Here is a 23818-nt window from a genome sequence, read left to right on the forward strand (position 1 = left end):
TTATGTATGCACACAGAAGACAATTGAAAATCCATACACAAAATAATTGAACTTCAATGTTAAGTATTATTTATAACATTCCAAAGTGTAATATAAGCATCCATCAAAAATGACAGAAAAAATCAGTATAACCATATATCAGTGGAATAGTATTTAATCATAAAAAGGAATAAAGCACCAATAAGCCTATCGCATGGATAAATATGGAAAATATTTTTACTAAATGAAAGAATACAGACACAAAAGGTCACCAGTTTTATGATCCTTAAGGGGCACCAGGTTTCCTCTGAGTGATAGTGAAAATTAAGCCATGATGATAGTCATAAAGTTGAATATAGCAAAAAGCAGGAAGTTGTACACTTTTAAAGGGTCAATTTTATAATATGTGAATTGTACCTTAGTTTTTAAATTGTTATATTCAGAATGGTGAAACTGCTTTAACCATAGTTCTAGAGAAAAGTGTCATTTTACTTATATGAAAAGTCTAGAATGATGGAGTCCAAAGACAGAAAGTGGATTAATGGCTGAAGGTCTGGGGGAGGAGCCTGGGGAAGGGAGCCTGAGGGAAGGGAGCCTGGGAGAGGAGCATGGGGGAGGAGCCTAGGGAAGGGAGCCTGGGGGAGGAGCCTGGGGGAGGAGCCTAGGGAAGGGAGCCTGGGGGAGGAGCTGGGGAAGGGAGCCTGGGGGAGGAGCCTGGGGAAGAGAGCCTGAGGGAAGGGAGCCTGGGGGAGGAGCATGGGTAAAGGAGCCAGAAGGAAGGGACCCTGGGGGAGGAGCCTGGGGGAGGAGCCTAGGGAAGGGAGCCTGGGGGAGGATCTGGGGAAGGGAGCCTGAGGGAAGGGAGCCTGGGGGAGGAGCATGGGGAAGGGAGCCTGGGGGAGGAGCATGGGGAAGGGAGCCTGGGGGAGGAGCCTAGGGAAGGGAGCCTGGGGGAGGAGCTGGGGAAGGGAGCCTGGGGGAGGAGCCTGGGGAAGAGAGCCTGAAGGAAGGGAGCCTGGGGGAGGAGCCTGAGGGAAGGGAGCCTGGGGGAGGAGCCTAGGGAAGGGAGCCTGGGGGAGGAACTGGGGAAAGGGAACCTGGGGGGAGGGAGCCTGGGGGAGGGGTCTTGGGAGGAGCCAGTGGGAAGAGATGAGGGAGGAGCCTGGGGGAGGAGCCTGGGGGAGGAGCCCGGGGGAGAGTTCTTAAGGGGCACCAGGTTTCCTCTGAGTAATAGTAGTGTTCTAAAATTAAGCCATGATGATAGTCATAAAGTTGATGAATATAGCAAAAAGCAGGAAGTTGTACACTTTTAAAGGGTCAATTTTATAATATGGGAATTGTACCTTAGTTTTTAAATTGTTATATTCAGAATGGTGAAACTTCTTTAACCACAATTCTAGAGAAAAGAGTCATTTTAAAGTATATATTATGCAGAAATAACTAATTGCTAGACAAAAAAAAAAAATCCCCCAAAACAAAAAACAAGCAAACAAAACCGTTCAGGGATCTGGCGAAATGGCTCAGAGATTAAGAGCACTGGCTGCATTGGTTCTCGGCACTCACATGGCTGTTCACAACCATAACTCTAGTTCTATGGGACCTAACACCCACTTCTGCCCTCTTCTGCCCCTCACACACATGCACTAGAAAGTCATACTTATAAAATAAATGTATTTTTTTCAAAATTTGAAATTTTTGATGAAGTAAAATTCTTTTGTAAGACTTAGCTCTCTAAAATGTACTTAAAAAGAGATTTAAAAAACTGAAACAAAACCAATAGTACGAAATAGGGAGAGGACCCTAGTTCAAATCCCAGCCCCTGCCTAAACAACAAGGTGAAATAGAGCACAATTCACAGTTTCAGCACTTAGGAGATGGAAGGAGGGAGACAGAGACAGAGACAGAGACAGAGTCAGAGAAAGATGGGGCAGGGGAAGGGAGATAAATATGAGTGGAAATGTCTTAGGGTTTCCGTGGCTGTGAAGAGATACCATGACCGAGGTAACTCTTATAAAGGCAGACATTTAATTGGATCTGGCTTACAGTTTCAGAGGTTCAGTCTATTATCACCACGGCAGGAAGCATGGCGGTCTGCAGGCAGACACGGTGCTGGAGAAGGAGCTCAGGTTTCTACATGTTGATCTGCAGGCAGCAGAAGACTGTCTTCCACAGACAGCCAAAAGGAGGGTCTCTTCTACACTGAGCAGAACTCGAGCCCTGGAGACCTCAAAGCCCACCCCCACCATGACACGCTTCCTCCAACAAGGCCACACCTCCTCCAAGGCCCCGCCTCCTAATAGTGCCGGTTCCCATGGGCCAAGTTTATTCAAACCACCACAGGAAGTAAAGTGCAAAGACTAAAAGCTGTAATTGAACTTGAGATGATCTTTTTTTAATGAGAAAAAAAAGGATTATACTTCTGTTGTTTAATTCAGGGATAATTCAAATTCAAGCCTGATAACATTTATAGACAAACTCAGGAGAGAAAGCTAATAAATAACTGGACTTTGGGATGTGAATAAACTTCTTTTAAAAAGAAATGGATGATTGAATCCAGCTGCACATTAAGAAAATAGTATAATGCCACCAAATAGGGCTCATTATGAAAATAAGAGGCCAATTCAATATTAAAAGTCTACTATTTTAACTAACCATATTAGTGTCAAAGATGGCAAACAATATTAAAGTCTTTGTAAACCATAAATAATGCTCACAAAATTTGATTTTTTAATTACACTCAATCAAATATTACTATTATGAAAAGTACTAAAAACATTATAATTAAATTCAGTAAAAGTAACAAAACAAGGCCCCAACCATGGGTGTTCCATAATTTCATCCCCCAAAATGGGTATATAAAAGACTAAATTATGATTCTGTAGTAAAAATTAATATATTAAAAATATCAAAATTTTACTTTGGTTTTTCTTAGAAGGGGGATCAAAATACCCATGGCTAACAGCCAACCAATGGACTGAGCACAGGATCCCCAATGGAGGAGCTAGAGAAAGGACCCAAGGAGCTGAAGAGGTTTGCAGCCCTGCAGGAGGAACAATAATATGTACTAACCAGTACCCCCAGAGCTCCCAGGGACTAAACCATCAACCAAAGTGTACACATGGAGGGACCCATGGCTCCAGCTACATATGTAGCAGAAGATGACCATTTCAGACACCAATGAGAGGCAGACCATTGGTCCTGTGAAGTCTTGATTCCCCAGAATATGGGAATGTAAGTCAGGAAATTGAGGGGGTAAAGGGTTTGCAGGGGGAGGGGGAGGGGATAGGGGATTTTCAGAGGTGTAACTTGGAAAGGGGATACTATTTGAAATGTAAATAAAGCAAATATCTAATTAAAAAAAGAATATTCAAGCCGGGCATTGGTGGTGCACGCCTGTAATCCCAGCACTCTGGGAGGCAGAGGCAGGCGGATTTCTGAGTTCCAGGCCAGCCTGGTCTACAGAGTGAGCTCCAGGACAGCCAGGGCTATACAGAGAAACCCTGTCTCAAAAAAAAATCCAAAAAACAAAACAAAACAAACAAACAAAAAGAAATATTCAGAGACAGGTGAAGGCTATGGACAATATCTTGCTATTTTGTCATTGGAGGGTATCCTGTAAGACACAGCATTCTATGCAGTCATTGTTTTGGAAGGAGAAATTGTTAAATGACCATAGATGTGTGGTTTCATTTCTTGGTCTTCTATTCTATTCCATTCATCTACCTGCCTGTCACTGTAACAATACCATACAGTTTTTATCACTATTGCTCTGTAGTATAGCTTGAGGTCAGGGATGGTGATTCCCCCAGAAATTCTTTTGTTGTAGAGAATAGTTTTCACTATCCTGGTTTTTTGTTATTCCAGATGAGTTTGAGAATTGCTTTTTCTACCTCCATGAAGAATTGAGTTGGAATTTTGATGGGGATTGCATTGTATCTGTAGATTGCTTTTGGCAAGACGACCATTTTTACTATATTGATCCTGACAATCCACGAACATGGGGGATCTTTGTTTCCCCATGGATGTTCCATTATATATATAGCAGCCTTGTTTATAATAGCCAGAAGCTGGAAACAACCCAGATGTCCCTCAACAGAGGAATGGATACAGAAAATGTGGTTCATTTACACAATGCTATACTAGTCAGCTATTAAAAACAGTGACTTCATGAAATTCACAGGCAAATAAATGGAACTTGAAAATATCATCCTGAGTGAGGTAATTCAGTCAAAAAAGAATACACACAGTATGTACTCACTATATTAGCCTCAAAGTTCCAAATACCCAAAATTCAATTAGCAGACCATATGAAGCCCAAGAAGAAGGAAGACAAAAGTTTGGATACTTCAGTACTTCTTAGAAAGGGAAACAAAATACTCACAGGAGGAAACATGAAGACAGAGTGTGGAGCAGATACTGAAGGAAAGGCCGTCTAGAGACTGCCTCACCTGGGGATCCATCCTGCATAGTCACCAAACCCAGACACTATCATGGATTCCAAGAAGTGCTTGCTGACAGGAGCCTGATATGGCTGTCTCCTGAGAGGCTCTACCAGAACTTGGCAAATACAGAGGCACATGCTTGCAGTCAACCATTAGAGTGCGTGGAAGGTCTGTGATGGAGGAGTTGGAGAAGGGACTGAAGGAGCTGAGGGCATTAGCAAGTTCATGGGGTGGGGGCAACAGTGTCAACCTGCCAGACCTCCTGGAACTCACAGTGACTGGACCACCAACCAAAGAGTACACATGGAGGGACCCATGGCTCCAGCTACATATGTAGTAGAGGATGGCCTTGTAGGGCATCAATGAGAGGAGAGGCCCTTGGTCCTGAGAAGGCTCGGTGCCCCAGAATGCCAGGGCAGGAAAGTGGGAGGGGAGGGGCTGATAAGCAGGGGGAGGGGGCTGGGATGGGGGTTTTTGGAGGGGTAACGAGAAAAGGAGATAACATTTGAAATGTAAATAAAATATCTAATAAAAAAAGAAATAAAATGATTTTCTAAATTTTATCTGTAGTGTGATATAAATTAGTATGATCTGTCCTATGACTAGTCCCATGTAGGAAATATTTTGGTTTTCCTCTTTGTTAAATAATCCCTCATTGTGCGTCCTTGCTTGTAGATTTTATCTGTACTTATGACCATATATTTTATAATTATTAAAGTAATTAATGTTGGTGGTTTGTGTGACCCATTTTAAAAAAAAAATCACAATAGCGTTCAAATGCCAATGCATTTGTCAGCTGCCATTGAGCAGGCAGTAACGAGTCCAGACCTTTAAAACACTCGGTTTTTACGGTCTCAGATTCGTTATCCTTGAAGACATTCGGAGATCGCAGACTAATGTTGTACAGTCACATGCCACGTCGCAGCACATACTGATGAGGGTCAGGCAGCACTGAGCTGGTCATCTGCGAAGGCGGTCTCCCTGTGATGCGACCACCATCCGAGCCTGTCAGTACGTCCTGTGGCGCGTTTACACACGTGGGCCAGCCTAGCTCACGCTCCTCAGAACAGTTTCTCATCGCCGGGTGATGTGTGACTATATTTAATTACAAAAATCATTTTTATCAACCTTCATTAATCTTTGCTCTAGTTGGAGAGTCAAGTAGGGGCCACACCGGCAGTAGTGATAAACTTTCAAACACAATTAAGTGAGGAAAAAAAATTAAAGAAAAAATTTCATATTTTTACTTTTGACATTAAAACACCAAGCACATTTTATGTCCACTTGTGAATCAGATTCATTTTCTCTTTAAATTAATGTTTTCTCCCACCGGAAAGCGCCTATTATCTTTATTTCTGTTAAGCCTCCCCTCCCCTTCGGTTTGCTCTGTTCCCACATTTGTAGTGTTTGCCACATGAATCTGCCTCCAATCATTAGTAAAGCTTCACATTAAACTGTCACTGTCCCTATTTTACTTTTAAATTAACTTACACTGGAGCATCCTTTTAGAGGGCAATTTTCTCAACGTTTGCTCCGATAGCACGGCAGTGTTTCTGTTAAACTGAGAAACTTCAAACGGCTCTTGGAACCCATCGTGGCCCGAATGTTCTAAGTTCCATTGTTTCAACATTCAACTCTTTGCCTTAGTTATTATTTTCCCCTGATATTATAGAATGCATGCCGATGAATCAAATACTCATTTAGAAGACATTCATAATCACTTACCTACTTTAGACAGGTCAGGCATCGCACGGGAATGCCCAAAGGTGGAGTTAGACTCGACCTGACAAAAACGTCCAAGAAGTTTGCTAAAATGTTGTTTGAAACTGGGGTTCTCTCTCCAACTCTTCTCAGGCTTGTACAAAATCTAATAAGTTTTCCATGGAAATATTGTTCACCATGACCATTTTTCTCATGTGTCAACGATAAATTTTGATAAATTATTTCAGGTGCTTTTCCTTCCTGCCTCATGAGATCAACAAAAGCCATTAAATTATCTTCAAACTCTTGAAGCTCCTGTGTTAAATAAATTATTAAAACTATTTTATATGAAATGGTTGAGGCTTCATCAATAATGATTGACATTTTACTGCCTTGATTTATATATTTTCCAAAATGTTGTTTTCATCTCTCAGTAGATAAATATTTCTGCAACAAGCAAGTCTATATATTTAGATGGAAATGATAAGCCCATACTAATGGCATTCCTTATTTGAAATTTATTAAGTATTTTACTCTGAGGATATACAATTATTTTTAAGCACATATATGGTAGTCTCTAGATGTTTTTCATTTGCTTTATTAAGTTTGATAAGCTTTAAGAAATTTTATTACAAATACTTTTACCATGTGAAGTTGACTCATAATATTTTTATGATTTTTCTTATTGATGAAAGAAATTGTTCTTTATTTAAACTGAAAATTTTAAAAGGATATTGTCACTCTTGTGAAATGTGGACATATGGTATTTTCTACTTAATATTATTTTTTAGACTTATTGATTTCATTTTTATGTAGATAAGTGTTATCCTGCATGTATGTATGTGCACCACATGCATGCCTGGTGTCCATGGAGGTCAGAAGAGGGTGTCAGATCCCATGGAACCGGAGTAACAGCTGGCTGTGAACCACTGTGCCAGCCTTGGGGATCAAGCCCATGTCCTCTGCAAGAGCAGCCAGTGTGCCTAACCACTGACCTACCTGTCTTTCTAGCCCTCAATTTCTTTTTGTTTTAAATTTTTATGTATTATTAATCTCTCTCTCTCTCTCTCTCTCTCTCTCTCTCTCTCTCTCTCTCTCTGTGTGTGTGTGTGTGTGTGTGTGTGTGTGTGTGTGTGTGTGTGTGTGTGTAGAACAACTTCCAGGAATCGGGTTCCTCCTTCTCTTGTATGTTCTCTTGTATGTTCTGGGGATCAAACATCATGCCTGCATGGTAAGCATTTTGAATTTGTAAATATACAAGTTTTGAGCATTTTTATGATCAGAAGACAGACTGAAGCCTCTGCTTGGAGTTTACAGTTGTCCTCATGGTGTTCATTTCTGCTGTGTGTTCTCTGTTGGGCTGTTTCTACAGTCTCTAAAGGTCCCAGGTTCTGGTCTCTGCACAGTATCAGAGGCTGTTTCCCCATGTGGTTTAATGCTGAGAATGTGGCTTCTTTGTTCTCCCACAGCCAGAAAATTCATGTTTATAATACTTAAAAAGAACACGGAGGAACTTATCCCAAACTCTGCTGTATCTTCAATCTGGATTTCATTGTTAATACTTTATTATGAAGTCTTGAATTTATAAACATCAAAAACACTGCACAATTACTACTAACACAACTAATTATAGCCCACTAACAATAAAACCAAAGCAGGAATGGCTCTATTTAGATGCAGGAGTAATTGCATAATTTAGCCTAAAGCCACAGTTCTCAAACTTTTTGTTCTCAAAATACTTTCTCATTGTTAAAAATGATTTAAGATACCTATGGAAATTTGGTTTGTGTGACTTATGGCTATCAATACTTCCCATGTTAGAAGTAAAGACAGAATGTTATTTTTTGCCTGTTTATTTAGTTACACTAACAATAATAAAGTTATTCAATGTTAACCTAAATAACATGTTTGTGAAAATAACTATATTTTCCAAAACAAAGAAATGTAGTGAGAGCAGTGTCATTGTCCTCTTATAAACTAACTGCTTTGATGTTTAGCTTAATGAAAATCAGCTGGCCCCTCCCATCTGCTTGCATATTCAGTAGGATGGACCATCTCATTTGCATATTCAGTTGGATGGACCATCTCATGTCCTGTAACCTCTAGAACATTCCCTGCACATGGACTACCTTATGTGATGCAGACTTCAGAACATTCCCACAACATCTACTCTAAAAACAGGGGAAAGAGGCGGGCGGTGGAGGTGCACACCTTTAATCCCAGCACTTGGGAGGCAGAGACAGGTGGATTTCTGAGTTCGAGGCCAGCCTGGGCTACAGAGTGAGTTCCAGGATAGCCAGAACTACACAGAGAAACCGTGTCTCGAAACTCCCCCCCCCAAAAAAAAAGGGGGGGGGAAAGAAGGAAACGAGTCCTTTGTATTACAACTATTAAACTAGTTTTCTCCTCACTGACCCCTTGAGGAATCCCTAAGGCTACCAGCCCATGTGTACAACCTCGTGCTACAACCATTGTACCAGAAAGCCATGTTGCCATCTCTGAAATGAGGCAGAATGACCGAAGAAATTGCTAAGATGCTACTGTGAGGGAGGACCAAGTTATTTTAGCAGGTGTTGTCACATGCTGGCACCATGGATTTGAAGTCACCAACTGACATTAGAACATGTGTCCTTAACTGGTCTGGCTGCACTTAGCTGTAATTGATACACTGCTTACCAACATTAAATTATATTTCAAAAGGTAAAGACAGGTCAGGCAGCTGGACAGCACCATCAGAGCGCTGGTCTTACCTAGGGTTTTAAATATTTAATGAGGGAAGTTATAGTCTTCATTCTTGTAGGCATGTGAGGGCGTATGAAAGCCAAAAAGAACACACACACACACACACACTCAAACACACAATTTAAAAAACAAACCTTAAAATATTTTGTTACTTAAAACGGCACATGTAAGAGGTCCAGAGATGGCTCAGTGTTTGCCATCTAAGCTTGAGGACCTGAGTTTAAGTCCCCAGAGCCTCTGTCAAATTCTGGGTGTAGTAGTGACTGTTATAACAGTTTCAATAAGGTGATGACAAGAAGTGTACTGGACCTGGAAGGCCAGCTAGGTTCAGTGAGAGACCTTGTCTCTAAAACTAAAGTGAAAAGAAATCAAAGAAGATTCATGATCTACTCACAAGCATGTACACACCACACACACACACACACACACACACACACACACACAATTACATATATAGAAATATCAACCTGTATATCTATGCCTAATTTTCCAGAATAACAAGGGCACTAAAATATGCATGACACATATGAAGACCAGAATTTGATTCAGGGTATAAAAGAAACTAATATTATCCAAAACAAAGGGTCCTATGGTCCAATTGTCTATATTCAATACAATTTCTATCAAAATGTTATTTTTATACTTGATAAAATTATCTCAAAGGCATTGTGTAAGTATTAAATTTTGTTAAAAAATATATGTGAACAAAGGAAAGAAAGAAAAGAGAGATGGTGAGGGAGTCAGGAAGAATGGAGCAGACAGAGTATCTGGTTTGAGCTGCTAAATGCTAATATGTATTAAAATTGCAATATGAAAATAGCACAGTTCTCAGACCAGAATAAATGAGCACATAAATAAAACAGAACAGATACTTTTCCCCAAAGACCCAGTATGTATAACCTCAGATTCTAAAATGAAAAAAGAATTATTCCATAAATAGTGGCACAACTGGCTACTATTTTGGGGACAAAGTTAAGAAGCCCAAGTTACAACACACACCAAAATAAATCTCAGCAACAGTAAAGATTTAAACGTCATCGAAGCGTTCCCAGCAACTGCACAAGAATACAGACCAACAGTTGTAATCCTGAGCCAGGAACGGCTCTTCTAAGCCTCACAGAGTGATAGATCTGAGCACACAGTAAGAAAACGGCTGCAGGAAAGTGATGCTTGAACTGAGGATAAAGCCAAGTCGATAAGCCAGGCGTTCCAGAGGCGAGTGGACACCAGTCTACCCTGAGTCCACACAGGCAACCGAGAGGCAAGGAATGACGCCTGGCCTGGCTCTAGAGAAATGATCGAGGCTATGGGACGCCTGTGTACAAGAGCGCTCCTTCAGTTGGCACTGAGGTCCTGGGTCTAATAACAGTACTGCAAAAACAAGCAAATAACCCAAATACTCCAAGAATCCAGTTGCCACCTACCATATTTTCTGAGTGTAAAAGGAATTGTATGATCTATTGGCTATTTCTTATTCTAGGAATAAGAAAAGTATGAATTAGAAGTGTTTCGGATGGACACGGGGGTGACCAAGTTCAGGTACTTAGAAGAATTACACAATCCATGTACACAATCCATGATGCAACAGTCTCATTTCTTAAAAATAAAATTAGTTTACTTATTTGTGTGTGTGTGTGTGTGTGTGTGAGTGTGTGTGTGTGTGTGTATGTGTGTGTGTGTGTGTACATATGCACAGGTGCCACAGGAGGTTTGTGTAGAGAAGTCAGATGCCAACCCACTCCCAAGTTGATTCTCTCCTTTTGCCGTGTAGTACCATATAGGTCCCAGGGGTCAGACTTAAATCATCCGACTTAGTAGCAAGTTCCTTTCTCCACAGAGCCATCTCACGGACCCAACAGTTTCATCTTTAAGGAAATATTCCAGTAGGTTCATAATAAGGTGCATATGCTCAGGATACTCCAAGAGTCATTGCTCCTGAAAAAAACTGTAAATTATCAATAATATGTATTTAGTATGTTTATGTATAAGATATCATATGGAAATGTTTTTCTAAGTTGCATGGTGTACCAAAGATACCAAATAATAAAGGCTGTGTTTATACTGACAAACTATTTAGCTATTCCTAAATATGATATATACCCTTTGACTTCATGATACAGTATCATTCCAAGTAGCACACTGAACAGGATTTCCTTGGGTTTTTTGTTTGTTTGTTTTTGTTTTTGTTGTTGTTGTTGTTTGGGTTTTGTTTTTTGTTTTTTTGGGTTTTTGTTTTTGTTTTTTGAGACAGGGTTTCTCTGTGTAGCCCTGGCTATCCTGGAACTCACTCTGTAGACCAGGCTGGCTTCAAACTCAGAAATCTGCCTGCCTCTGCCTCCCAAGTGCTGGGATTAAAGGCGTGCGCCACCACTGCCCAGTGAATTTCCTTGTTATTAAACTCGTACTATTCATTCATCTGTATTACTGTGCTGGCTAATTTTATGCTAACTTGACATGAGCTAGAGATATCTGAAAGGAGGGAACCTCAGTTGAGAAAATTCCTCCTTAAGATTGGGATATAAGGCATTTTCATAATATGTAATTGATGGGGGAAGGCCCAGCCTATTGTAGGTGGTGCCATCCCTGGGATGGTGGTCCCGGGTTTGATAAGAAAGCAGGCTGAGAAAGTCAGTAAGCAGCACTCCTCCATGACCTATGCACCGTTCCTGCCTCCAGATTTCTGCTCTTTTGGAGTTCCTGCCCTCACTGCTTTGGATGATGAACTGTTATATGGAACTGTGAGTGAGATAAACTCTTTCCTTCCCAAGTTGCTTTTGGTCATTGTGTTTCATTGCAATAGTAACCGCAACTAAGACAATCACTGCTAATCACAGACAATAATTATGAGCTTTTACTAAAATACTAATAGCTTGAGGATGGGCTTAAATACAAGTTTACTTCTTGATGTTTTGCTGATCTAAAATTTTCAATATTAGTCATGGATGGGTTCTTACAATACGTATTATAAATATCTCTTATATCTCCTCTGATGAAGGGATGGGATGAGAGCTGTACCCAAGCTTTATGAGTACATGGCTTGGGCTAAGCCTAGATTGTTCCTATTTAACTAACCCTAGGCCTAAGCTTGGAAGCGTCTAGCCTCTGTACAATCTAATCTTCTGCAAGCCTGGTCTTTGAAGGCTTCAGCTTCTACCTCCATCTGTTAACCTAAGCCTAGAATCTTTCAGCCTCTGAGACTTACAGCTGAATAAACCCGTCCTCTAGCTCTTTCTGAACTCTGACTGGCCGGTTCAACTCAGCAGTTCTGGCTCAAACTCCTCTCCAAGCTGATTGATCCAAATTGTGTTCTCTCAGCTTTTGACTGAACTGTTCTGCTTGGAAAAACTGCCTTTGAACCCATGCACTAAACTACACTGATTGCAGGAAGTGAACAGAACTGTAGAAACTCAACTGAATTCAACCCTACTTCTTTCCTTACACTGCTTTTAAGTAGCCTCTTTCTTGTTTGTTCTCCTGAGAATTGGGTGCATCCTATCCCCAACTGATCCTGCCAGATCTTTCTCTGATTTGTCACTTTGCCTGCCCCTCAATTAGATTCCATGTTCAACCATGACTGTTTCCTTCAACAAACTAACCATACATTCATTGTTAGGAATTGAAGGCGTGTGTTAAGGATGTGTCTGTATTTCAGCAAGATCATACTATAACCCAGGGCATGCGTGTGTTCAGATGGACCATATAGACTTAGAAAGTCTTTGGAGGTAGTCCCTTGCCAAAGCAGTCATAGAAATAGTGTGATCCTGGACAACTTGCTGTGTATTTACAAACTTGTTTCTTTGCTTGTAAGTTTGGGACCCAAACTTGCTTTGACCATCGCTCACTGAAATGGTGCATGTGAAGTTGATAGAACTGGGCCCAGTAAGTGGATCATTACCTGTTGTTGCCATTTTCCCTGTGATTATATTAGAAGCAGTAGGTCTGGTGACAATGGCGGACATTGCCTGGACCCCACCACTGCCTTCCTTTCTCTTGCACAGTGGGACCTGAGAACTCCCCTAGACTCGGTGAGGGTACCAAGTCTAGAGGAGGTGTGGCTTGCTTAAGAGCACCCAGTAATCCTTTTGACATGGGCCCACGTCCCAGACCTCTTGCTTCCCAAGCTGGTGCTTCCCAATAAAGGCCCTGTCCCCTTTGACGATGAATTGAGCCTGTTATAAAACACAAGTTTTGGGATAAGGGCTTGCCCTGCTCTTCTGCTTTAGGGGTGGTTTTGTTGATACAGCTGCCGATGTGCCTTCAGTAGGCAGTGAAGGTGGGCTGATGGTCCCCCTTGCTGTTTTATGCTCGCATTTCCTTCTTGGCAGTGGGCAACCCTTCTAGGTGGCAACAAAATTGTACTGGAATCCCTGTGTGGAAGTGTGCCTGCACTTTGTGTGGCTTATGAACTCTAAGTATGGTGCACAAAGGCATTAAAACACTGGCTCATGAGGACCAGCATGTCCCCTCTCCCTGAGGACAGGGACATTCTCCAGTGAATATGTCCTCAATCTAAAGAATGGAAGTTTTGCCAAAACTCTGGAGGTGAGGGTTCGGTGGCCACATTTTTCTCATAGAAATACTCCCTGAAAATTGAGCAATAAAACTCCCAAAGGAGGGACTGGAGAGATGACTTAGCGGTTAAGAATACTTGCTCTTCTGAAGGTCCTGAGTTCAAATCCCAGCAACCACATGGTGGGTCACAACCATCCATAATGAGATCTGACGCCCTCTTTTGGAGTGTCTGAAGACAGCTACAGTGTACTCTCATATACTAAATAAATAAATCTTAAAAAAAAAAAAAAAAAACCCCGCTGGGCGGTGGTGGCGCACGCCTTTAATCCCAGCAATTGGGAGGCAGAGGCAGGCGGATCTCTGAGTTCGAGGCCAGCCTGGTCTACAGAGTGAGTTCCAGGACAGCCAGGGCTACACAGAGAAACCCTGTCTCAAAAAAACAAAAAACAAAAAAACAAAAAAAAAAACAAAAAAAAACCAAAACAAACAAACAAACAAACAAAAAACCCAAAGGAGTATTTAACAAAGGAGCCCATTGCCTTATATTTTTAAACTGCAGTTGATCAGAATCCGACTTTTAAAAATTAACTGTCTTAGTGTACAAAATAGCAGGTGTCTTTAAGACATTTTAATAGATGTGTATCATTGATTTTTGCTTACGTTGGCTTCCAAACCCCCTCCCTTCTCTTCTCCTTACCCTTCCCATGGTCTCATCTCTACCCCAAGTTGTCATCCTACTTCAGGCCTTAAACCTAGGTCCCACATATGAGAGAACATTTGAGGTTAGCCTCCTCCCTTCTCTCAGAGAGGATTTGCATGGTGCCCCTGGCTCCTATAGTACTTCCTATCTCCATCCTGACTTGTTTCTTCACAGGACTTAACACACAGCACAGCTGGCTGTTTGGAACTCTCTGCATCTGTTTCTCACTTGCCTCCTTCTCTGGAATATGAACTCAAGTTGAAACACTTTGTCAGACCCCAGGACACCTTAGGCCCTACAACGAAGCCATTGGAAAAAATAAGCAAAGTTACTAAAGATTTTAGTGTCATTGGGAGTTGGTGAAATGGCTCAGCAGGTAAAGGCACTTGCTGCCAAGTCTGGCCACGTGAGTTCAATCTCCTTAGGATCCACATGGTGGAAGGAAAGAAGTGACTTCTCTAAGTTGTCATCTGACCTCCATACACACATGCATCACATTCATTCATTCATTCATTCATTCATTCATACACACACACACACACACACACACACACTAGATGTGGTTAAAATGTTTTTAAATTATTTCAGTGTCATAAAATTACATTTCCATGAATATCAGCCGGAAAATGGTCCGGGAAAATCCTTTGTCTTAGACCTGAATTTATTGGCCAATTGATGGAATAAGTTTAACTTGTTCATAGCAATTAACATGAACCCTATAAAGTGGGATGTTAATTGAGAATAATTAAATTTAGCAAAAGTGATCAAATTGAAAGAGAAATGCAGATACCTCACTAAAATAGTTCACACCTCCTTCTGAGGTAACACTGAGTTGTTCCCACCTCCTCTCCTCTCTTCTTCATTGGCTCCATCTTCTGTGACAGACGCCATGGTGACCATGATGGCCTCACAACCATCATAAGGACAAAGTGAGTCAAAGGGCTTATGAAAGTTCCTCATGAAAAGGGTGGATCTGCAGAGTGGTTGGAAAGAAGTCTGTGCTAAAAACACTCAGTTTTCCAATCCATGACTGTGTGATGTCTTTTATTTTATTACTTAGATTTCCTTTGTGTTTTTCTCTGTTACATTGTACAGTTGCCAAGGTATACATCCAGCACTTCTTTTGTTAAACTATAAGAAACATTTTGTTCTTTTTGTATCTTATTGCAAGTAGGCTGGCTTTATCTTACTGTGTATGGAATCCCTCCCTGTGGGGCGGGGGGCTGTTGGTGGAAAGATCATTTACTTTTGTGTGTCTTTTCTGTCTTCTGTTACCATGTTGCCAAATGCTTCCTGGTTCCAGCCACTCTGTGAGGGGCTCCTGGCGGGACTTGGTTGCAGAGGTTCCCAACATCTCTCAGCTGGGGGAGACACTCTTCCAGTGGATTTGTCTGTCTTCCTTTTGTTTTCTCGATTTGCTGGGTTTTGTCCTTTGCCTTTTTTCGCTGCTGGAACCAGCCTGGGTGGTTACACGAAGCAGATCCTCTTCCTTTGTTCCTGATCTCCGCGCTCAAACGTTCTTTCACGGTTGTAAGCATGATGGCAGCCATGACTGTTTCGTAGATACTCCTCTCCTCCTAGCTTTTTGGTATCTCTTCAATAACCTTAGCTGTTAGATTTTGCCTGATTTCTTTTCTGAATCTAGAGATAATTGTGGAGATTTAATTTTTCCCCTTTAATACTATGTTCATTTTTATGTTAAACCAACCTTGAATTCCTGGGATAAAATTGTCTTGGTCAGGGTGTATTGTTTGAATATGTTATGTTCACTGTGCCAGCCTTTATGAGGACTTTATGGATAAACTCAGGAGAGACAACACTCTGTAATTTTCTTATGATGGCTTTGTCTTGCTTAGTCTCTGGATAAGAATGGCTATATGGATTAAATTAGTAAGCATAGCCTGGTGTGGTGGTGCATTCCCACAATACGAGCACTCAGGAGGTATCAGTTCAAGACCAGCCTGAGCTGTGTAGTAAGTTCGAAGGCAGTCTCCTATATGTTGAGACCATATCCCAAAAGAGAAAAAGAAAAAAAGGAAAGGAATTTCTTCCTCATATATTTTGTGATACTATGTTTTTCTTAAATGTGTGACAAATCTCACCAGCAAAATTTCCAAGACTTGAGTGTTTTCTTTGTAGAAGAATTTAGTTGCTAATCAGATTATTTTATTATATATGTTGCATACGTCTATTCTGGTTTCCAGTTTCTTTTTGACTCATTTTGATCATGTGTTTTTTTCTAACACTTGAGTTTTTTAAATTATCTGATGTACTGGTACAAAGAGTTCAGAGATTCTTTTATAATCCTTTCACTCAGGTAAAATGATGATGGCCAAATTATGTGTATGCATGTTGCAGGTGGGGGTGGGGATATGCATGTGGGTGCAGTCACTTATGGGGGCCAGGAGAGGGCAGTAGATCACCAGGAGCTGGAGCTACAGAGCCTTGGGAGCTGCATGATGGCTTTTGGAAATGACCCAGGATTCTTTGCAAGAGCAGTATACTCTGGGCTGATGAGCCATCTCTTCTGATCATTTATCCTTCTGGATTTTGGTAATTCATGTGTTTTATTTTTACTCTTGACTAGTTTAGCTGAAGGCTGTCCATTTGAACTTTTCAAAGAATGAAGTTTTAAAACACTTTATTTTAATTATGTCTATTCTTGTGTGTGTGTGTGTGTGTGTGTGTGTGTGTGTGTGTGTGTGTGTGTGTTTATGAATACAGGTGACTATGGAAACCAGAGGTGTTGGATCTCCTGGAATTGAAATCACAGGCAATTGTGAGTTGCCTAATATGAGTGCAGGGAACCCAGATCATGTTTTCTGCAAGAGCAAGAGGCACTTTTAGCTACTGGACTTACCTATCCTCCAGCCCCGAGAATCAACATGTGACTGTTTTCTATTTAATTCCATTTTCCTGTAATCTATATTATTTATTCTTTTTTTGTGCATGTGTTTGTTTTCCTCCTTCCATTTGTCTAGTTTCTAAAGGTCAAAGTTTATATTACTGATACAAACAAAAGAACAGTTTTTTTTTTAAAAAAAAAAAGATTTATTTTTTATTATACCTAAGCACACTGTAGCTGTCTTCAGACACACCAGAAGAGGGCATCAGATCTCATTACAGATGGTTGTGAGCCACCATGTGGTTGCTGGGATTTGAACACAGGACCTTCCGAAGAACAGTCAGTGCTCTTAACCGCTGAGCCATCTCTTCAGCCTGAGAACAGTCTTGATAAGACTTTGAATCCACTTAGATCATATCTCTAAAACAGATATACATTTTCCCCTCAGGACACCTTTAGCTGTGTTCCATAAGCATTGGTGGGTTTTCATTCCCAGCAAGCAGAAGATACTTGTCTAATTACTACGTGGTTTCATTAACCAGTTTGTCATTTACTGGGACCTTTTTTTTTTTTTTTTTTTTTTTTGGTTTTTTGGATTTTTTTTTTTGAGACAGGGTTTCTCTGTGTAGCCCTGGCTGTCCTGGAACTCACTCTGTAGACCAGACTGGCCTCGAACTCAGAAATCTGCCTGCCTCTGCCTCCCAGAGTGCTGGGATTATAGGCGTGCACCACCACCGCCCGACTACTGGGATCTTTTTTGTTTGTTTGTTTTTTGTTTTTTTCAAGACAGGGTTTCTCTGTGTAGCCCTGGCTGTCTGGAACTCACTCTGTAGACCACTGGCCTTGAACTCAGAAATTCACCTGCCTCTGCCTCCTAAGTGGTGGAACTAAAGGCGTGCGCCACCACCGCCCAGCTACTGGGATCTTTTAATTTCCTAATATTTATTCATTTCCAAAATTCCCTTCCAGAGTTGAATTTTGACTTATTTTGATTGTGTTTGGAGAACACAGTTTATATTATTTCAATCAGTTTATATTCATAGAGATTTGTTTTATGGCCTGATCTACTGTCTACCTTGGAAAACGGTCTATATCTGCTCAAAAAAAAAGTATGAAGTCTGCTCTTGTTAGATGGAATGTTCAGAATTAATATTGGTTACATCAGTTGACTGGTAATACTGTTTAAACCTTGCTGCCAAGCATTTTGGAGATGTGGTACAGATGGTCATTCTTGCTATGATCTTTGTATTGTTAAACATCTGTTTTCACAATATGAATATAGCCAGCCCCTCTGCCTACTGCCTGCTTTGCTTGTCCGTTTCCATCCTTTCCTTTTGAGTCTTCTCACAGGTGTCATTGCTAGGGAACACGTAGGTGACTTGCACTTTGTGGCCGAGTCTGCCATGCTCCTTCTGCCTGAGATATGAGACCCTTCAGTTGTAATGTCAGTTACATTTGCCATTTTGGACTTTTTATGTATATCTCTCTTTTCTCCTGTGCCTTTACTTCCTTATTTTTGTAACAAATAAATACTTCTTCGTAGCATTTTGACTCCTACAGATTTATTAGTTATTTTCTTTTTTGCTTCATTAAGGTTATAATTTATGTGGTAATTTGCCCCTGGGGACTTCTAACCAGTATGCACTGAATTCTGGGAAAATACAAACCCCTTGCCCTTGCCTACCTACATTTGCCCCCTCTCTTATTTGTGCTAATGTATGTATATAGGAACATGGAATAAACAAAACTATAGATGGGTAATATTATTTTTATACGATTTTATGTCTTGCAAAAGTGCAGGGACTAGAACAGAAACGGAGGAGAGAGAGACTGTGATATTAACTCACATATTTATCATTTATGGCAGTTTTCATTTCTTCCTGTGGACTCTGATTACCATCTGCTTTCAATCCCTTTCTACCCAGAGGACTTTTTATAAAGTCTTGTAAGACAAGCCTTCCACCCGTCACTGCTATTGGCCCTTTTATCCACGGACTTATATTTTAATCTGGGACCATCTTTATTTAGCTTTTGTTTGAAGGATATTTTTGATTACTGTGGAATTCTTCTCTTGGCAGGTTTAGTGTTTTCTCACCCAGTCCTTTTTAATATGCCCCTTTTGGGCTCCATTATGTTAGATGGAAAAGCAGGGCTGAAGTTAGTGTCCTTTTTAAATGTGCAGAATTGTTTCTCTTTTGTGGCTATGTGTACGTGCACGCACGTATGTGTGTGTGTGTGTGTGTGTGTGTGAGTGCGTGTGTGTGTGCGTGTGCAAGCCAGGAAGTCAATGTTGCCTGTCTTTCTCAGCCAATCTCCATCTTCATTTTTGAGATGGGGTTTCTTGCTGAATCTGCAGCTCTTCCACTCAGCGAGGCTGACTGCACAGTAAGTTACAGGGTCTGCCTGTGTTGGTCTCCCCAGCGCTGGGATTCCATGTGTCTGGCTTACACTACATTAGTACTAGGGCTCTGAACTCATGACTGTATGGCAGAGATCTTACTGACTCAGCCATCTCCCCACATCCCATTTTTTATTCTGATTCTTGCTTTTCTTTTTAAGGATATCATCCTCAGGGTCAGTTCCGGGGCTGTATTTTAGTAGTCAGGGACTGTCCGACACTGAGACATTATTGAGACAGTTATATAGTGAGACAGTTCCAAGCAAGTGCAGCTTTCATCCACTGCTGACATCCACCAATAGGTGAGAGAACAGACTTAAAAATCGGGAGGACTTTTAAATCTACTCCAGCATTTCCTCTCCGCTAGGCCCTTCTGGTTTGCCTACACATGTGTGCATCCTGGGAAGTCAGCCAGAACTGTATGTTTTGGCTTGTGCCATCATCAGGTTTCATCTGCCTGGACATGCAGCCCCAGGCAGAAATATGCTTACCCTAACCATGACCAGAATCTCAGACTAACAGAGTTGTTCACCTCTACACTCAGCCGCTGCCAGTGGCAGCCTTTCCTGTGTGCTACGGCACATGAGTGCCTCTGAACAAGTCCCAGAAAAGTCTCCTGGCTTCAGCTGTCCTTCCTCACAGTTTGCTACCCTTCAACAGAACGTTTGCCCCAGCTGAGCTGGGATGCTGTGCTCCGAAGCAGCCCCAGGCTAAGGCACTGCCCTTTGGCAGTCCTTACCCAGCATTCAATAGTTTGGTTTGCCCATTCACTTCTGCGACAGACAAGGTAGTCCTTGAAGTTTCATGCTCACACCCTCCCCAGTGCTAAGACTACAGGCGTGCTCTACTGACCACATCGGGTTATTCCATAATTTCAAATTCAGGCTATTGTTTTAAGCCCGGATCCTGATCCTTAGCATTTGTTTTTGGTTTTCTGCCATTCTGTGTAACTGACATATCGATTTCCAAGTATTCCTTTATATTTAGAAGTCAGGACAACACATTTTCACCTTCTTTATTCTAGTTATAGAATTAACGACAGCCCCCAAGCGTAAGAGATCTGGAGGTGACACAGACGGATGAAGTTGGGTTCAGAGGGAAAGACATTAGCCAAGGCTAGACAATGAGTCAGTGAGTCAGTCTGAACCTAACCTTGGGTTTTCTGCTTGCCAGGTGATGGCTCAGGTACACCACCCCTCTGATTCCCAACTCATCCCTATTATTAGGTCCCAGAAGTCCCTGCCCCAGAGGACACAGGTGTCATCATGAAGGGATAATGAGTTGCTTAGAAAGAGAATTTAAAGTTTGGTTTATGGCAGTTGTATACATTCCTTTGTTCTAATTATAGCAGGATTAATCTGGCTTTAATAGATAACTATTAATAATTCATATAATTATCTTTAATAATAAATTTCTGTTTTAAAACGTCCATTTGTATTGCTTTTTTCAGGGACTCCCCTTCAGTTCTGGAGTTTGGTTAAAGCTTATAGCAGATTATTAAAGCTCCCACGAACGGAGATTTAATCAGGCAATTTTTTAAAGAAATAAGGATCAGTTTCCCATGAAAGAAGATGTCAAAGAATTAATAACGTTCAAATAACTAGATATGTGTGCTTCGGAGTTACAAGAAGAATAAAAAAAAAACTAAGCAAATATCTAATACAAAAAAAAAAAAAAACAAAAAAAAAACATAAAAAAAAAAACCTTCTAGAGAGTCAGGAAAGTCTCCTACCTCAGCAAAAAGCGCCTTGGGCCAGATCTCTTGGTTCTGCTGTGGCTTTCCTTGATGTTATGTCCTTTGTTGGACATACAAATGTCCAGTTCACAATGGAGAGTGTGATGGAGTCTTTCTCCCTCTGGCCTGTGCACTGTGACCAAGGGGATGGAAGATATGAGCATACCTTCTGCTGGCTTGCTGGCCCCATTGCTTTTGGTTGGTTTGGACAAAGGAAGACACTAGGAAGAAAAGCGGAAATTCATCAGATTGGACTCTGGTTTGACAGTGACTATGTTCTTCTATTTAACACTCACCACTGAACTTCTTGCTAGTTCTTAGTGTGTGTTGTGCTGCTGATGCAGGGTTACCAGCCTCTGATGTTCTTCTTACTTGCTCCTGACTTTGCTGTGCAAGCATGCTCTAGATCAGTGGTTCTCAGCCTGTGGGCTGTGACCTCTCTGGGGTCAAACAACTATTTTCACAGGGATTGCATAAGACAATCTAGATATCAGATATTTACATTAAAATTCATAACTGGTGAAATTACAGTTATGAAATAATAACAAAAATGACTTTATGGTTGGGGGTTGCCACAACATGAGAAACTGCTTTGAAGGTTCACAGCATTAGGAAGGTTGAGAACCCCTGATCTAGATGAATGCTCTTGTCTTTGGTTCCTTTCAAGTGCTGGAACGATATGCAGTTCTGAAATGAGAGTTAGTTTTGCTTAGGGGTAAAGCACTGTGATGGTTCATGTTGTCAATTTGACAGGATCTAGAATCACTTAGGAGACAAGCCTCAGGGCATATCCATGAGGGACTATCTAGATGCAGCTAAACGAAGCTGAAAGAGCCATCTTAATTGTGGGCATCACCATCCCAGGGTCTGGTATCCTGGACCAAAAATAAAGGCTGAACACCAGCAATCTCTACTTCCTGACTGTGGATAGGATGTGACCAGGGCTTCCAGCCGCTGTCAGTTTGTTGTCCCCCTACCCCCCAGGATTGACCATCTCCTGGAACCACAAGACAGATGAAACCCTTCCTTCGCCGGGCGTGGTGGTGCACGCCTGTAATCCCAGCACTTGAGAGGCAGAGGCAGGCAGATTTCTGAGTTCGAGGCCAGCCTGGTCTACAGAGTGAGTCCAGGACAGCCAGGGCTATACAGAGAAACCCTGTCTCATAAAAAAAAAAAAGAAAAGAAAAAGAAAAAGAAAAAAAGAAAAGAAAAGAACCCTTCCTTCTTTAAGTTGCTTTTGGTGGGTATTCTGTTACAGAAAGGGGAAAAGTAGCTAATACAAGGGCCAAATAATGAATTCTGAGACCATGCAGGTGGGACTGGCTTGGCTATCATTTTGCTACACAACCTTTCTACCCTCTGAGTTCAAGAGCTTCACCTGTATAAAATACTTGCATAAAATCAGAGGCCTTTGTACATCTTTCAAAGGAATTGTGAAAAATGTCTGAAATGATATGCTTTTAAAAATGTATGTTGTTTTAAATAGTTGTAAAGGATACAGCATGCTACAGCTGATAATTGTAAACATTTCTTCAAATATAACCAATTCAATTTCAATATCCAATGTAATTTTTGGATGCAACCTGTTAAGGCAACCAGGTTCCTTTACTCTTTGGGGCCTTGTTCGCAGTGGCTGTAAACAGCATCTTCCTTGGCAGTGTAGCAAGCCTGTTTCTATATGGGTTGCTCTCAGGGACCTTGGAGACAATGTTCTGGTATATATTCTATCTCTGACCTCAGTGCTGCCCCCAGTGTAGGCTCTAGACCAGTAGGTGGGATGCCCAGGGCACACTGGGCAGGAATCATGAAGGCCAGGTCATCAGGTCCATTCACCCAAGCTGAGGCCCTCAGTAGAGTGAAGGGTTGGGTGGTTCAGACCAGTGGTGGCGAGTGACAAGCTAGGCTTCTCCACTGAAGCAACAAGTCTTGACCTGTGGCAGAGTGCACCTGCTGTTGAGTGAGGGACATTCTTATAGGCCAAGGTCACTGGAGACCAAGGTCATAGGTCTGTCTGGAAATGCACTGTGGATGCCAATCTGAGCATTCTCAACTTCGTTATTATAAAACAAGGGAAGGAAGATATTCCTGAACTGCCATTGTGGGAACACCAGTGTGCCTCCGTGGTTGGGACCCCAAAGTACTAGCAAAATCCTAAAGCTTTTCAACTTTTCTAAAAAAAAGATGATGTCCACCAATATGCTTTCAGAAAGTCCTTAAACGAAAGAAGGGAGAAACTCAGGACCAACTCACCCAAGAGTCCACTCCATGCCTCCTTCTCTCACATGTCCTACAGCACAAACCCAGACAAACTGCTCTGAAGAAACAACCTGCTAATAAAAATGAGGCTGTGGAATATGATAAACTTGTGACCAAGAGAATGAAAGAAGCCATCAAACCCCACCAGGATCATCTTGATATCACAGCTAAATGAATACTGTGTTTGTAAATGGAAATATAAAAGTTTTATGTTTTCTGGGTCTACAAGGCTTTCATTAATATATATATATGCATTAATATTTCATTAATATATATACATATATATGTAATATATATGTATAATGTATATAATATATACATGTATATATATGTGTATGTATGCATATATATTGTATATTAAGAATATATATATTCTTAATTGAGTCATTAATGTGATCAATTTGGGGACATTGACCAAGCCGGCTCAGTCAGTCAACAGGTCCTCCAGCGCAGGAGTGAGGATTGAAAAGAAAGAGACAATTAGACAAAACTGTATCATGGCCTCAGT

At 41.2% G+C, this 23818-nt stretch overlaps 1 non-coding gene and 1 pseudogene across 1 annotated transcript; both read left to right on the top strand.

The window, feature by feature from the left end:
• Positions 1 to 22361: 22361 nt before the first annotated feature.
• Positions 22362 to 23485, top strand: LOC127680256 (40S ribosomal protein S6-like; annotated as a pseudogene).
• LOC127681881 (small nucleolar RNA SNORA70) lies at positions 22631 to 22764 on the top strand. The gene has a single exon (XR_007977226.1). It is a non-coding gene; the product is annotated as a small nucleolar RNA SNORA70 (small nucleolar RNA).
• Positions 23486 to 23818: the final 333 nt, after the last annotated feature.

The sequence above is a fragment of the Apodemus sylvaticus genome, chromosome 3 (assembly GCF_947179515.1).
Source record: "Apodemus sylvaticus chromosome 3, mApoSyl1.1, whole genome shotgun sequence".
NCBI lineage: Eukaryota > Metazoa > Chordata > Mammalia > Rodentia > Muridae > Apodemus > Apodemus sylvaticus.